General features: G+C 49.2%; 1 pseudogene; it reads right to left on the bottom strand.

Annotated features, from left to right (window-relative positions):
• Positions 1–3,211: 3,211 nt before the first annotated feature.
• LOC147007347 (uncharacterized) lies at positions 3,212–4,491 on the bottom strand (annotated as a pseudogene).
• Between the last annotated feature and the right edge of the window lie 457 nt (positions 4,492–4,948).

A 4,948-nucleotide genomic window follows, 5' to 3' on the forward strand; every position in this document is an offset into this window, starting at 1 on the left:
TAGGGAATGTGTGATTTTTTTTATGACATCATAGGTGCCTTCGTTATGACGTCATATTTGCACATGAAGAACGCCACATCCGATCAGTAGGAAAAATTTTGATGGTCATCTTGGTATAAAATTCTCTCTCTCCTCCTTCCCTCCCTTCTCCCTCTCCCTCCCTTCTCTCTCTCCCCTCCGTCACTCCCTTCTCTCTCTCTCTCTCTCTCTCTCTCTCTCTCTCTCTCTCTCTCTCTCTCTCTCTCTCTCTCTCTCTCTCTCTCTCTCTCTCTCTCTCTCTCTCTCTCTCTCTCTCTCTCTCTCTCTCTCTCTCTCCCTCTCTCCCTCTCTCCCTCTCTCCCTCTCTCCCTCTCTCCCTCTCTTCTTCTCTCCCTCTCTTCTTCTCTCCCTCTCTTCTTCTCTCCCTCTCTTCTTCTCTCCCTCTCTTCTTCTCTCCCTCTCTTCCTCTTCCTCTTCCTCTTCCTCTTCCTCTTCCTCTTCCTCTTCCTCTTCCTCTTCCTCTTCCTCTTCCTCTTCCTCTTCCTCTCCCTTCTCTCTCTCCCTCCCTCCCTCCCTTCTTTCTCTCCCCTCCCTCCCTCCCTTCTCTCTCTCCCCTCCCTCCCTCGCTTCTCTCTCTCCCCTCCCTCCCTCGCTTCTCTCTCTCCCCTCCCTCCCTCCCTTCTCTCTCTCCCCTCCCCTCCCTTCTCTCTCTCCCTCCCTCCCTCCCTTCTCTCTCCCCTCCCTCCCTCCCTTCTCTCTCTCCCTTCTCTCTCTCCCCTCCCTCCTTGTTCTTTGTTCTTTCGGACTTGTTCTTCTTCAGTTTCTGCATTTCTTCTGCTATCACGAACGTTCTTCTCTTTTCTCCCTGTTGGAAGCTTTCTTGTGCGCTTCGGCATATTTTACTGATAACCAAATATATACTCTTTATCTTAGTTGCAATGAAATAAACTGTACAATTGCTGATCCTCTGTTCACATGACCACTCTGCTCATGATGACACGAGTCAATTGTTCATTGTATACAAGGCTCTGTGTTTGAAAATCTTCAAAATAGAGATAATATTGTTTTATAATTGATTTTTGAAAACATCAAAAGAAGCAGAAATGTGTTTGCTTCGATTTTGTGGAGAAATGCATGGCCCAGCTCTGTGAGTTACTGAAATATTCAATGGAATAAGTAATAACAGCAAACAAACAAGGTTTCATTCTTATGTATGTGGTGACGTCCAATTCACAACTCATATATTATTGCGGTTCTGCAAAACCGCAGGCCTCTAAGGCAATGGCACCCAACATACAGTGATCCCCAGGCAGTTATTTCGTTCGTCTTCGTGCACTCAAACCCCCCCCCGCTCATGTCTCGTGGATTAACGGTAGGAAGTGCGTTGTGTGGGTTTAATGGTTCGGTCTATTAGCTCGCAACTATCTCCTATTCTGATTTCTACTCCAACCCTTTCCTTTTAGCCATGGTACAAAACAAGCAAGCAAGCACACACGCCATTCAAAATGCGATTGAATAAGCACACCACGATGCCTCCCGTGGCTTGGAACCACCACACTCCCTCCATGAAACACTACACACCACACCGCACGGGCATCATGTGCCATTATTTCATCCAAATCTGCGTGCCAATTTTCAACCGGATCTCACCTTGCTTCACACCTCGATCATCAAATCTCACCACTTCGACCACAAATGCCTCCCGTACATGGGAAAAATATTCCCGTACCCCCTCGTACCACTGCATCGCCACAATTCGCCAATATACAGAGGAGTACTGCATGGCTCGGACTGTCCTCGGGACTGGGCGATGTGGGGCCGAGCAACAGACGTGACTTGCTCGACCGCATCTTGCAGGGGATGTCCCAGGTAGGCACACTGCATTGATATGACCCTCGTCCAAGTCACCAGACCATGGTAAGTTGGGCGGTGAGGAGGTGTTGCGGGAAGGGTGATCCGGGAGTTTAGTACGGGGCCCGGGTGTGCATTTTTGGCAAATGAGGGGGGTCCGTGTGTGCATTTTGGCTCATGAGGGGGGCTCGTGGGTGGCAGGGAAACTCTGTTGCTATTAAGCATTGGATTGCACTCTGAGCACGTTCAGGGCCAGGGTGCTGGCTCGAGGAGCATGCCCTATGTTGATTCAGAGCTCCGAACAGTATCAAACCGGATGGGCTACTGAGACAGTTTCTGGCCCCGGAGCCTGGCAGGGCATGGCTCGAGCTGCTCTTGCCCAATAGAGGAGCGGGATTCGGGTCACAGCACGTCGCTTTCGGGTCATGACCCCAGCCTTCGCCCGGGGATGATAAAAGGTGGAGCGCGGAGCCGTTCACCCTCTTCTCTGCTCTTTGTTGACTTCACTTCATTGCCTCTTCTTCACTCGCTGTTGGTGCATGAATGTGAGGACGTGCTTCTTCCTGAGAGCCTGGTCCGGGAGCGACTGCCAAGACCCCTGGCCAGGCTGTTAACGTTCGCCACCCCCATGGAGTGAGACGGACCAGTGCAGAGCGCACGTTGCCATGAACCCCGGCAGAGTGACTAAGCCGGAGATAACGCGCCACATCTCAAGGTGGGAACACTCAAGCGGAGTGTCCCACGGAGGTACACGCCACACAAACAGACATACACGGCTAGGTTAAGGATCTTTTGCCTCACGCAACTTCTCTCCTCTCTCTCTATCCCGTCTCCTTTGGATGCACAAAAGAGCATCATGACGGACTCGCAATCCCATTTTCCTCTGGCACGACACTGCACTCCCCACATTTAGACCGGCAGCCCAGAGACGTTTGGTTAGACGAACCCGGTGCCAATATCTGACTGTGGAGTGTGTTGGGGGTCACCTGAAATGAACGGAAATGGGAGTCTGCCGGATACCACTCGCTGCATGTGGACCTGGGGGACCCCCCAAGGGGCCAAAAAATGGGTGCTGCATGGATGAGTCTCTCTCTATCGAGTGCAGCCTGTGGCTGCTGGTTGCATCATTGGTTGGGATGCGGCTATGCCGCTGATGCAGTCTCCCCCTTACCAGTACACTGGTACTCATTTTGCCAACCTCAGAAGGATTACAGGCTGAGTCAACCTCCTGGTGTATTAATTGAGTGGCCAACAGGGCTTGAACTCAGGACCCGAGGATCCCAAGCCGCCACCCCAGCCACTGAGCCAACACCAGGCTTTCATAGATGAGTGAGGTACCACTTAAATCCACCACCATGGTGTGCTCACTGCCACTCCTATATCAACAACACAAAACGGCAAACATTTTTCCCACTGCAAAAGGCCCGCTAGACTCCCCACAAAGGGCCGAAAAATTGGGCGAGCAGAGACGAGCGAGGTACCACTCAAACACTGCATCGGATGACATTGCCATGACTTTTCTGTCCACATTATCCTTGTTCGCATCACCAGTAGATTTATGAAGCCCACAGAGTCGAGTCCTGAAAAACAACAGCAGGCCCTCAGTGAGATCTTGTGAGCAGGTCTTCAGGGACTCAACAGATGTAGGAGTTAGTGATCTCCATTGAGGCATCCCCAGAATTTCATTTCGTCGCTGAAGAGCTGCCCTCCTTATAGTGGTTTGGTGCTTCTCTTTCTCATTCTGCAGGCTTGCTTTTCCGTCGTCCTCTGATAAAGCGGAACTGTACAGGAAATTCCCTCGACGGTAGTTGAAAAGTGTGACGGATATTTTGTCACCAAATTTCTCCTGTGTTTTTCTTGTCAAAGCCTGTGTTGTGTTGCTCTCAGTGTTCTCTTCTGTTCCTCCATTGGCAAGATATTCCACCTTCTACAAATCAAATAACCAGGAAACAAACATTGCCTGCCGATTTACTATCACCTGTTTCAATAAATGCGGCAATAGTGCTGAAGGTGTCTGCGTGTAGCTGTCTGTTCGTCGCCTGTGCTGCCTGCAGAGGATGTCCCTCAACCTCCTTGAATAATTCACGATGACAGGATTTGTGATACTGAGCCTCCTTTGCTATGAGATCAATACAACCACTGACTAATGATTTGATGCGCTCATTGGCACTGTAAGGGGCTGCTGCAACTATTTTTTCACACCCCTCTTTTGTCTGACAATCTGATAGTGGCTCTACTTTCTTGTTTACTGTCTTCCTAACTTTTGGATGGAAGATGCAAGATCCTTTTAGCAAACCTTTTGAATCACTTGGTGGAAGAGAGCTTCGTTCTCTTGTCTCTGGCTTTTTCGCCGGAGGTTCATCTGTGCTCTGACCAGCTGATCTTTTTTTTAACGGCAGTGAAATTTTTGTAGCATCGTTTTGTATGATAACATGCACTTCCTCGGTCCGGTTGCAAATTGACTTCTGTTGTCACATCTCTGTATCTGTCTGTCTTTCGTTGTAGCCTGACCTCGGTTGCTTTCTTGACATCTTCCCATTTTTTATCATCAAACTCTCTCAGGTTGGTCCCACCAGAAGTTTTGCATATGATGCAGAGGGCCTGGGGTTGATCATGTGGCTCACGGTCGCTGTCACTCCCAGTGTCAGTCTCCTGAAACATCGTATATATTTAAGACATTATAGTGCCACTCCTAAAAGAATACAGCACATATGAAACAAGAAATACAATTGCACGTGATGAAAAAGGGTACATTTAAAAAAGAAAAACGGCAAAATAATGAAATTAATCGCACATGACATACAATGATCTTTTGAAACCTCTTATCAAAGTTGTTCAACCTCATGTTTCACAATTTTTTGATATAAAATTTCAAAAATATTTTAACATGGATTTCACATGAGTGCCCTATTAGTAATCTGAACATGTCCGATCTTGGCTGTTAGGTCAGGTCAGGTATGGGAGCATGTGCCAGAACAGCACGTCGCTGCGTCCACTTTCCACCGGTACTCCAGGGGCCTCCGTCTGGCCACCCCCCAAGCAGATGCCAGGCCCATCCCCATCTCCTTGAGATGCTGGTCAACCTGCTGCAACCACGAGGCACGTGGGGTCGGCCCAT

The sequence above is a fragment of the Eptatretus burgeri genome, unplaced genomic scaffold (genome assembly GCF_056783735.1).
Source record: "Eptatretus burgeri isolate ZD-2024b unplaced genomic scaffold, Ebu_testis_v1 Ebu_testis_scaffold_283, whole genome shotgun sequence".
Classification (NCBI taxonomy): Eukaryota; Metazoa; Chordata; class Myxini; order Myxiniformes; family Myxinidae; genus Eptatretus; species Eptatretus burgeri.